This window comes from Triturus cristatus, chromosome 11 (genome assembly GCF_964204655.1).
Source record: "Triturus cristatus chromosome 11, aTriCri1.1, whole genome shotgun sequence".
In the NCBI taxonomy this organism is placed as follows: Eukaryota; Metazoa; Chordata; class Amphibia; order Caudata; family Salamandridae; genus Triturus; species Triturus cristatus.
Window position 1 is genome coordinate 813,647,230 of NC_140594.1, and position 12,352 is coordinate 813,659,581.

At 39.0% G+C, this 12,352-nt stretch overlaps 1 protein-coding gene and 1 long non-coding RNA gene across 6 annotated transcripts in view; one reads left to right on the plus strand and one right to left on the minus strand.

Moving 5' to 3' along the window:
• LOC146785475 (phospholipid scramblase 1-like) overlaps positions 1 to 12,352 on the minus strand; it is a 454,376-nt gene that overhangs the window by 115,430 nt on the left and 326,594 nt on the right. The window lies entirely within an intron of this gene.
• Positions 7,482 to 12,352, plus strand: part of LOC146785476 (uncharacterized) — a 119,558-nt gene continuing 114,687 nt past the window's right edge. For 2 of the 5 annotated variants that reach the window (XR_014970664.1, XR_014970666.1), the window contains exons 1-4: positions 7,482 to 7,732; positions 8,178 to 8,252; positions 8,982 to 9,049; positions 11,933 to 12,007. This is a non-coding gene — a long non-coding RNA (uncharacterized LOC146785476). Of the gene's footprint in view, positions 7,733 to 8,177; positions 8,253 to 8,335; positions 8,812 to 8,981; positions 9,050 to 11,932; positions 12,008 to 12,091; position 12,352 lie in introns of those variants that run through there. The other 3 variants (XR_014970667.1, XR_014970663.1, XR_014970665.1) reach the window with 3 other exon arrangements.

Below are 12,352 nucleotides of genomic sequence, written 5' to 3' on the forward strand. Positions count from 1 at the left end.
CACACATGCTGTCTTCAACACATACAAACAGTGAGTCACTCATTCATGCACCTATGCACTACGTAATACCCCCCACCGAACCATACAGACACTCAGACACTCATACTGATGCTCAAAAAACCAACTAATAACCTATATAGACACTCATGTAGCTACTCACCAACCCATGCAGCCACTTATACACAAAGTGAGAGACTGATACAGATATTTACATATTTAAACATTACTCACTAACCCCATATGAAACTGCCGCAGATACCATCTAATCGTTTAAAAAAGGACATATTTAATCTTAGCGGGATAGACCGAAATAAATAAATAAATTTAGGTAGTATTTTCATTTTGATTATATTTATACGGCCCCCAATACCTATAGGAACCTTATGCCATTTTTTGAGCAATGTTGCAGTCTCCTTAAGAAGAGTCTCGTAATTTATTTCTATTATTTTATCTGTTCTAGTGGTTATCTTGACCCCTAAGTAGGTAGCCGTGTTGCATATCCCTGTCGTTATTCCAGCGTCTTTGTAATTCATTAATATTTGGGTTTTGTTAATATTAAGTCTGTAGCCAGAGACCAAACCATACCTTTCCGCTTCTTTAACCACCTCATTTAATGCGGTTTTAACATCCGTTGAAAATACAGCTATGTCATCGGCGTATGCCGTGATTTTTAGTTCATTTGAGTTATGTATAAAAGGTATGATCCGAGTTTGCGATTGTAGTGCTAATATAAATGGCTCTATTGATAGTGCAAATAAAAGAGGTGAAAGAGGGCAACCCTGACGGGTACCCCGTGAAATTGGAAACATATCAGACTGTAAACCTGCATAAGCTAACCTAGCTGTAGGATATTGATATAATGATTTGATCATATGTAAAAATTTACCCTTGATGCCAAATGTAGATAATGCAACCCAGAGAAAATCCCATCCCACTCGTTCGAATGCTTTCTCTGCATCTAATAATATCATACCGAGTGGGGTGGTTCTAACTTTGGCAATATCAAACGCTGCTATAGCCGTATTCACATGGGATGTAGTATCCCGTCCTACAATAAACCTGTGTTGTTGAGGTGAAACAAGTTTCGGCATTATAGATGCTAGACGAGTTGCCAGAATTTTAGCGTAGATTTTCGCATCCGTATTTATAAGTGATATCGGCCTATAAGACCCACATTCCTCTGGAGGCTTATTCTTTTTTAGAAAAAAAATTATCCGAGTCGTATTCCAAGAGTCTGGAGCGTTCCCCCCTGCTTCAATATATTTAATTAGTTGGGAGAAAGTTGGCAGTAGCTCATCTAAACATCTTTTATATAATTCTAAAGGGATTGAATCATCTCCGGATGCTTTTCCTGATGGCAGAGAAGAGATGGCGGCTCTAATCTCGTCGTGCGCGATATCATCCAGCAATGTTGCTGATACTTCGTTAGCTACCGATGTTTTTTTTAATGTACCTCTGGACATATTTTATAATATCAAGCATTTGTGGCTGAGCCTCTGGCGTGTATAGATTTTTATAATATGTGACAAACTGCGCTAATATCTGGCTCGGTTGTTCATATATCTCGCTGTTTATGCCTTTAATTTTCTTTATTTTTGTCTTAGCTTGTTCGTCGGCTACTTTAAAGGCTAGAAATTTCCCAATTTTTTCCCCGCTTTCGTATTGAGTTAGTTTGTGTTTATTAATTTTAACCGCTATTTTCTCCCTGAAAGTTTGTTTTACTGTTGATTTTAAGTTTATTAGTTCATATCCTATAGTTTCTAAATTTAAAGAGCCGTTTAGTAATGCTTCTGCATATTGATCCTCCATGATCTTGACATCTTTAAGGATCTCATCTATTTCTATCTTGCGTTGCCTATTCTGTGTCCAAATATATTGCTGTGTGAACCCCCTGATGCTAGCCTTACACGAATCCCAGACTATTGTTGGTATCGCAGAACCATTATTAATTTCTAGATATTCCCTTAAGTGTTGCTTAATGTTAGATAAATAAGTTTCGTCTGTTAGGAGATATCTAGGAAATGAAAAGCCCCTAATCTGTTTCCTTGCTGTAAATATCTTAAAGTTCAGAAGGATGGGGTTGTGGTCTGAAGTAACCCTGGGACATATCTCCATAGTGCATAGTTTTATAATCTCTTCTGATGCCCAGGCCATATCTATACGAGAACAGAGTTTATGTGCAGCAGAGTAATAAGTATAGACCGGTATATTGGGATGTACTGTCCGCCAAACATCTTTAAGACCGTGTATTTGCCCTGGCTCATTGATTGCTGTACGTGTCTTTTTCATCCTCTGAAATGCATGACGTCTTGTGGTGTCTATCTCATAATTCATTATGCAATTGAAATCCCCCATCACGACTTTATCACCTTCCCAGCTCAGCAATTCAATATTCAGTCTATCAATTATTTGATAGTTGTCGATGTTTGAACCATATACTACGCAAAAAACATATTTAGTACCTTCAACCTGTGCCTGCACAATGGCCCACCTACCACTTTTATCCGTTAGTGATTTTTCAATTATACATTTTAGATGTCTGTGTCTTAAGATAGCTACTCCTCTAGTTGAGGTATCTTGGTCCGAAGCAATAGCAATTTCATATCCCAATTGTTTAAGGAGCCCTTTATCTTTATATGCAATATGGGTTTCTGATAATAAAACTAAATGCGGATTATACATCAACAATTCCTCTGCCACCAAGCGTCTCTTGTTCCTCCCGTTAAGGCCTGCAACATTCCAGGCTAAAATTTTTATTTCAGCCATCAAAAAGGAAAAAAAGAAGAGTAAAAAGAAGAAAACCTGTCCTTGCTTGTATTATATCAGTAACTGAAATCACTTTCATGTTGGTTTTTTTATCCTTTACAACAGCAATCATTTTGTACATCAGAAAGAACCACCCCAAACCCCTAACCCCTTTACCACCTTTCCCTTTCTTGCCTCCCTCCCCACCCACCCTGTTCCTTGAAGGAGAAGTCGTCTTCTGGTAACTGCCGCTGGTGTGGCAGTTGACTAGGACCCAACCGCCCCCAGCCCCCGGTCTAGAAACCCCCCCAGCCGTTTCAAAAAATAAGTAGTAAGTAGTAAATAGAGAAACTAAACAATATAAAAAAGCCCGTAGGGCTATTCGACTACTTAAACTCCCATATAACCAAGGAGGTCTGGATTTCCCGGATTTCAAATTATACTTTTGGGCAGCTTTTATTAAACGACTAAGAAGTTTAATACACCCCGTAGGATGTAACGCACCCTTTTTCTTTAAGCTTATGCTCGGCAAGGAATATGATAATGTTTCTGTTCAGAATTAATGATCCAAACTATTTTAAGAGAGTCAGATTCAAGGTGGCACGAGATGTTGTCAATATATGGTTTGCAATTATTTCTAATTGTAATACATCATTTTATCACGATAAGCTGCCCATATGGGGCAACCCAGGTTTGCCAGAAATTTTTCAAGATATGGAGGGTAAACGATGGGCTAGCCTGGGCATAAAATATCTGGGCGATATATATGATCAAAATGGGTTTATGACTTTTGAAAAAATACAGACTACATATAAAATAACGTCAGGCATGCAATTTAAATATTTTCAAATCCGAGATTATCTTATTCGCAGAATGCAATTGACAAGCATCTCAGGTTCGCTTATATGGGATTATATGCATAAAGATAACTCAAAATCAATAATTAGCACTGGCTACAAAATCTTATGCTCATTTAAGCCAGATGACTGTCACAGATTAGCTGAGCGCTTGGGACATAGTGCAGGGGCATTAGTGACAGCTAACACCATATCACGTGCTTTCTCTAGGCTTAATAACTCTGTATATTCTTCTAACCTTAGGATACAACAATTCAAAACAATCTGTCAATTATATTATACCCCAGAAAGAATATCAAAATGGCCCTCCCATGGCTCTTTTAGCGAACGCACAAAATGCCCAAAGTGCAATCTACAGTCTGCTGATCTAAAACATATGTTTTTTCTATGTCCTGCACTAGAGAAGTTTTGGTCAACGATAACTGATCTGATCTCTCAAAAATTAGGGAGTGCAGTGACGGTCTCAGCAACAGAGGTATTAGTTGGAGCCCAGAGTATTACAAGCAGATATGCAGATCTAATCTCAATACTATTGGTTAGCGCAAGATTAACAATCGCTCGTGTATGGATTTTACCCACACCTCCATCGACCATTGAATGGTGGGGATTAGTTAAAGAAACATATGATATGGAACTAGCACTGGCAAAAACGAGAGGGACGAAGGCACTATGTAAAGTAAATAATATATGGGGTGTACTATTCTGAAAATGTTTGTAAAAGGGTTTTTTTTTTTTTTTTTTTTCCCCTCCCTCTCTCCCCTGCAATGAGGGCTAATAGATATATAGGTAGATATGAAGGACAATATATTTATAGAACTGATATAATTACCTGTTCCAATGTTTGTACTTATTTGCTTAAAACTTATCGAATTGTATAATATGTATTAATTTTTCTTTTTCTTTCATGTTGGCAATAAAGAAATTTAAAAAGGGAAAAAAAAAACAAAAAAAAAACATTACTCACTAAGCCATGTATTCACTAAGATACACTTAATCAGTCAGTTATACAATCAATTTTTCAAAAACAAATCATCCATTTAGACACTTATATACCCATTTATTCTTCCATCGACCTTGAGATATACATATATAAAACATATTTAATTTTCAGAATAACACACATTCACTTGATGATGTCATTTGAGATGTCATCAGTGATGTCATGAGTGATGTCACTGACCATGTCATGAGTGATGTAAAATGTGACGTCATCAGCAGTGCATTGCGGGCTTGCGAGTTATAGTTAGCTGAACTAACTGTAACGGGGGAGAATTTAATTGGTTTTGTACGAGTGAAAAGTCCAGCTAACTATAAGGCCCCTGAAACCTATGTTTTTTTCAGTGAATATATATATATATATATATATATATCTCCTCCAGACTTAGGTTACAGCCGCCGCTGCTCCGGAACAGCGGGTGCGTTGCCGTGAGTGGACCACACAAGCAAGGTCCGATAATAACTGCAAATGCCTCGCAGAGCAAGGAATGACGACGCTGTGTTCTGCCCAAAATGTATTTATTCATTCAGCTGGTAGGACGCGTTTCGCCTTTCCAGCATATACACATATATTTCATACATCATTTATTCTTATATGCTTGACACATGAGTGGTAAAGGCATGCGTGTAAAAAATGTGTGGTAAAGATATGTGGATTAAAAGCAAGGGTCTTGGAACGTTTTTTTAAAAGGCAAAATCTTTATTGTTCACAGCCAAATTAAGCCACAACAATTACCAACACAATTTAAAACACAACCTTTACATTCCAAATACACGATTAACTTTAAATCTCAAGTGATAAAAATACAAATAATCTTTAAAGTTCAGCAATCTGACCATTATAGGTAGTAACATAGCCAAATCGACCCTCAGAGCATCCATTGGTGTTCCGTGACCCAAATGCAATAACCGTCGTAGAAAGTTGTTCTTGGTGATTTGAATAGATGGAGATTTTCTAAACGCCAAATCTCAGAGCCATATGTGCTGGAGGACCTGGCTTTCATTTTATACCCCAGCAGAGCCGAACCAATCAAACGGGTTCCACATGATTTTTTTAAGTCTCAGCACTGCACCAGCATGTTGTGTCTGAATGGTATTACTATTGGACAACTGAGGGGCCCACAAACGTTTGCTGTCCTGTTGCAATACCTTATTGTCATGTGTGGTCATGAGACCTAACAGCTTTATATCAACCCTAAAAGTATCTCTAAGCTTGTTTTTTTCGGTTAAGAATCATGTAATTGTTTTTTCCAATGTTGATAGTAAGGCTTCTACTGGCATAAAATGACTCAAAACCTGCCAGAAGACGGTGCATGATAACTAGGTTCTGGCCATTAACACTGTGTTGTCTGCAAATAGTAGTAATGGTATCTGCTCTTTGCTTATTTTAGGCACATTTAAGTAAAGGTTCATGACTTTTTTTACAACATCGTTTTTATAACAATTGAATAATGAAATATACAACTTGCTGACAGTGATGGCTCAACAATGTGCACACTGGTGTGTAATCCAGGCAATTTATCACTTACACAAACCACGCTCTACTTTCTGTGGTCCCACCGCCACTGGGCCACTTACAACAAAGCTATAACCCATACAAAAAGGAGCACACAGTTCATTAATTATTCCCAAGCAAGATGCTTATTTACAGTCCATTTATCATTTCCATTCAAAAAAACTCAGATGGGAGTCTTTATATGTTTCCAATTTACAGCCCTGATGAGGTCCTCATTGGACGAAACGCGTTAGCTGGATTGATTGTATTGATGTTTTCTAGATGAAATAATGGATCAAATAATAAACAAAGAAATTGGACACATATAAAGACTCTCTTAGGACTTTTTTTGAATGGAAATTATAAATAGACTATAAAGAAGCATCTTCCTTGTGAATAATTAATGAACTGTGCGCTCCTTTTTGTATAGGTTGTAACAATTGAATAATGCTGGTGCTAGCACGCATAATTGCTTGACACCCCGATCTTTTGGGATCTCGGAAGTGTATTCTTCTCTAGTTCCCTGTCCCTTTCTTGTACAATGGAACAGCTATTGATTTTGTCTAAGAGAGTGGTATCTCAGCATGGGACCACATATCAATAAACAACCTAGTTAATACAGTTGACCATAGGTTTAAGTGATTCAGTTAGACGTCTTTTCGAAATGTAAATGGTCTGGCAGCTTTGCGTGGGTTTGGGGGTCAAATCGCAAGGACACGTTTTTTTCAGTGAATTCATCAACTAGCCCCAGGTTTAAGTGATGTAATGAAACACCAGTTAGATAGGTTAAGGAGGTATAGCCATACTTTTTCAGGTTTTTGTTGTATTTACCTTCAGGTCAACCTTTCTGTGATTTTGTTTTGGCCAAGACAATATTCTTTTCAGACAAAACCTGATTCTTTATCAATAAACAGCATGTTCTTAATGGTGCTTTCTCTCCTGTATTCTGATAGAAGGTTGCAAAATGATTAATCCAGGTTTGAAGCTTATGTTTAACTCTAAATTGTTAGGTGGGCCCTCGGAACACCATCTTAAGATCTCCCAAAATTTCCTAGAGTTTTTGAGAATTATTGTGTCCTGTAAAGCTTGCCAGAGTTTTTGAGAATTATTTTACGTTTTGTATTTTGTCAGATGTTTATACTGCTTTTGAATATCGTGGAAGTTGTCAGGAACCAGAAGCATGGCGCCTTCAATAACTGAAGGAGGATGCTCTACAGGGCAAACAACACAGTTGTTTGGTTCTGATTTATTTCATTTTCATTAGGAATACTACAATTCCCATGAGGCAATGGGAATTATTGTAGTTTTGAAGCGGCCTATCAGAGGACATTAAATACGAACGAAGCACGTCGGTGGGCGTGCGTAATTCTGAGTTGTTTGGTTTGCGATCCGAGAGGTCTCCTGTCCTGGTTCCCGACTCTTGGGAAACTTTGCCATCAGCCCCACTGGATTGGCTTTGTGCGGATGGTGTAAAAGAGAGAGTGTGATCCTTTTTCTCCCGTTACTGTTTTTGTCAGCATCTGGAGGAGGTATGGGACATCATCGCTTATTACTAGGAGGAGAGCTCGAATCTACCAATGGACACTGCAGCGGAGGCATCGGAGTGAAAGGCTGGAAAAACAAAGCTGTGTGCTGTGAGGTAACATCATCCGTTTTTTCCTTGTTCTGTATCATATCATCCAGAGGCCAAAAGAGCAATGCGTAAAGGCTTCCCTTTCTTCTACTGAGGTTATGTGGTTATTACCTGGAAATGGTGAAATACTTTCATTTCTTTTTTGATCGATAAACTGACTTGCCATTTCAGTATTATTTCTATTGTTTGATTGGTATACCACGGAAAAGGAAAAGACATTGGAGTGGGTTGTGCTCATGAAACAGATTCCCAACCTTTGCACTTCCTTTCAAAGACTACGCTTTTGTTTTTGTATACCTTTTGACTTTGAAGCCTTCCGCATATTTTTGGTTTCCTTTTCATCATATTGTTTTGGGGTATGTATAACTAGAGGCCTGAGCAAAATAATTTAATTTGTTTTTGGCTATGCTATGTGAGAAGATTAATGTTTTTCCTTCTTTGTGATTTGAAGGTTAGAGAACATAGCTTTTGGGGAAAAGGCAATACCTGTGTGGAAGAAGTGAAATTATACAGTATTCGTTTGGAGGTATGTGGCTTTCTCTTATTAGCAAGATTTATTGAGAGTAGTCATATTCTTTTTGGGTGAACTATTCTTTTCTCTTCTTTCAGGTCTCCTTCCTTCTTCCCTGCTGTTCCCTTCCTATCCCTTCCCTCGCATGATCACCCTAACATTCTGTGTTTAATATCTGAATTGGGGGTATCAAGAGGTGGACCTATTGTGCATCATTCGGATCCTGAGGAGTTCTTACTTCCATCTTCGCCAAGCAGAAGTCCTGACAGAATTACGCAACCACGAATTTAACTCCTCCTGATTGGTGCGAGTCATAATCATGGCCACCATGAATGATGTCCTTCAGGCAACAGAAGCGGTTCAACAGGAATTAGTCAATTCAGAGAAACTCGTTTGAGATGTCAAATTCTCAAATACAGGTTAATGCACCCCCACAGATACCGTTAGCTTCCCCAGAGAGTTTACATGTGATTTGCATAGTTTTCTTAATGCAGATTATGTTACATTTTTCATGTAGACACACTGCTTCCCCAATAATCATTCAAGAGTAGCCAGAAACATGACATTTGAAAGAAAATCTAGATCACTACACTTCCATGGGATTTATAAGACCTTCCCATTCTCCTGCTGCTTCACCTCTTTTCTTTATTTAAAAAGCTAATGGTGAGTTGCGTACCTGCATAGATTTGCACATGTTAGACAAAAACACTATTAAATACAGGTACCCTCTTCCTTTCATTTCAGTTCTTTTGGATCAAATCAAAGAAGCAAATGTTTATACGAAACTGGATTTAAGGGGAGCATATCACCTGGTAAGAATGAGAGATGGGGATGAATGGAAGACTACGTTTAAAATAAGATACAGATTGTTTGAGTACACAGTCATGCCATTCGGCTTGTGCAATGCCCCAGCGGCATTCCAATATTTCTTGAATGAGGTTTTGATGGAATATCTGGATAAGTTTGTAGCCGTGTATATAGACGATATTCTGATATACTCAGTGGATGAGAAAGAGCACAAGACACATGTGGTGTTAGTGTTGAAGACAACATCATTTGTTTAGCAACTTAAGCAAATGTGAGTTTTATGTGTTGGAAGTGGAATTCTTGGGGGGTCATGTTATGCCCCTCTGGGTTTTGTATGGCGGAAAGAAAGGTACAAGCGGTGCAAGAATGACCTGAACCACACAGTGTGAAAGATGTGCAATGCTTTTTTGGGTTTTGCGAACTACTATTGGAGATTTATTCACCATTTCTCGCAGGTAGTAGCCCCAATCACTAGGATGTTAAGAAAGGGGGTCCCTTTCATTTGGTCTTTTGAAACTAGAGAAGCCTTCAGTTTTTTAAAGAAGGTATTCACTTCAGCACCTGTATTGAGCCATGCCAATCATGAAGCTCCTTTCATAGTGGAAGTGGACACGGATGCATTCAACGTGGCTGTTGGAGCGATATTGTCACAAAGAGACAAAAGTATAGGTCAACTTCATCCAATAGCCTATCTGTCTAAAAAACTTAATCCCACTGAAATAAACTACACCATAGCAGAGAAAGAATTGCTGGCTATCAAAGATCTTACCAAGAATGGAGACAGCACCTGTGGGGGGCTCGACACACAGTCACAGTGTACACAGATCATAGGAACCTACAGTTCATGAAAACGGCAAGACAATTGACCCAAAGACAGATGCGATAGATGTTGTTTTTTGCAGATTTTGATTTTGTAGTCACATATCGACCAGGTACTGAGAACAAAAAGGCGGATGCTTTGTCTAGACAATCTGTGGATGATTGTTTGCAAGAAGCAACAATGGAAACAATCATACAACCCTCCAAGGTGTTGTGTGTACTCACCATAGATACTTTCCTGGATGAATTTAAAAAGGCTAATCAATCTTTTGATGGGAATCTATGGGGGTGGATGGGCAGAAATGGATCACAAATTGTGGTGTGTGTGCTAGAGCTAAGGGGAGTACTTCTAAATCCATAGGACAATTGATACCTCTGCCTACCCCAGATCAGCCATGGAAGAGCATAAGTCTTGACTTCATTACCGGATTACCAAAGAATCAGGGTCATACAGCCATTATGGTGGTGATCGACAGCTGTACGAAAATGGGACATTTTATTCCATGTAACACTTCACCCATAGCAGGGCAAACAGCAGTTATTGTTGCAAAATGTGGTTCATTTACATGGATTACCAGAAGTGATCATTATGGACAGAGATCCTGAATTCACAGCCAGGTTTTGGCAAACATGGTGTAAAACCTTACAAATCACTTCAGCTTTCTCCATGAGCTTCCATCCGCAAACTGATGGGCAAACAGAAAGACTCAATCAAACACTTAAGAAATATCTATGATTTTATGCAAATGATGCTGAGGAATCTTGAGTAGCTTTGTTATGCATGCCTGAGCTAGCTTACAACAATGCTGTGCATAGTGCAATTAGTGTGTCGCCGTTGTTTGCTAACTATGGGTTCCATCCACAAATTCTGTTACTCTACCAGTGACACAAGTAACTGTGCCATCAGTAGGAGCATGTATTCAAGAAATGAAGTACATCCAGAAAAATGTACAAGTAAACTTAAAGCACGACAAAGTACAATACAAAAAATGGGCTGAAAAACGACGTAAGGAAGGGCCTGCATTTCAAGTTGGAGACAAAGTGTGGTTATCCACGAAAAATAATGCTTTTAATCTTGCGAGGATTGTACGAGCCATTCAATGAGCGGCATCCTTCTAAGCATCTAGGAGGCGCCTGGGATGGGGATGTACTCTCAGGGACTAGAAGCAGGGTGCCTGCAACAACTGAGCAAGGACGCTCTACAGGGGAAACAACACAGTCGTTTGGTTCTGGTTTATTTAATTTTCATTAGGAATACTCCAATTCCCATGAAGCAATGGGAGTTATTGTAGTTTTGAAGCGGCCTATCAGAGGAAATGTAATACGAACGAAGCACGTCAGCAGGCATGCGTAAATCTGGGTTGTTTGGTTTGCGGTCCTGGAGGTCTCCTGTTCCCGTTCCCGACCCATGGGAAACTTTACCGTCAGCCCCGCTGGGTTGGCTTTGTGTGGATGATTGAATAAGGAGAGTGTGATCCTTTTTCTCCCGCTCCTGTTTCTGTCAGCATCGGGTGGAGGTACGGGGCATTGTTGCCTCTTATTAGGAGGAGAGCTCGAATCTACAATGGACACTGCAGCGGAGGCATCGGAGTGAAAGGCTGGAAAAACAAAGCTGGGTGCTGTGAGGAAACATCATCCCTTTTTCCTTGTTCAGTATCATATCATCCAGAGGCCAAAAGAACAATGTGTTAAGGCTTCCCTTTCTTCTGCTGAGGTTATGTGGTAATAACCTGGAGTGGTGAAATACTTTCATTTCTTTTTTGATTGATAAACTGACTTGTCATTTCAGTATTATTTCTATGTTTTGCTTGGTATACCACGGAAATGAAAAAGACATTTGAGTGGGTTGTGCTCATGAAACAGGTTCCCAAACTTTGCACTTTCTTTCAAAGACTATGCTTTTGTTTTTTTATACCTTTTGACTTTGAAGGCTTCTGCATATTTTTGGTTTCCATTTCACCATATTGTTTTGGGGGGTGTATAACTAGAGGCCTGAGTAAAAGAATACAATTTGTTTGTGGCTTAGCTATGTGAGAAGATTAATGTTTTTTCTACTTTGTTGTTTGAAGGATAGAGAACATAGCTTTTGGGGAAAAGGCAAAACCTGTGTGGAAGAAGTGAAAGAATGCAGTATTCTTTTGGAGGTATGTGGCTTTCTCTTATTAGCGATATTTATTGAGAGTAGTCATATTCTTTTTGGGCTAACCATTCTTTTCTCTTCTTTCAAGTCTCCTTTCTTCTTCCCTGCTGTTCCTTTGCTGTCCCTTCCCTTGCTTGATCACCCTTACATTCTGTGTTTAATATCTGAATTGGGGGTATCAAGAAGTGGACCTTATTGTGCATCGTTCGAATCCTGAGGAGTTCTTACTTTCATCTTCGCCAAGAGGAAGTCCTGACAGAAGTGCTGTTTGCTGTTGTGAGACAGCCATTGACTTTTCAAGGCTAATGACAGTAGCTTATTTAGTTTTAGGCACTCCAAATCGTACGAA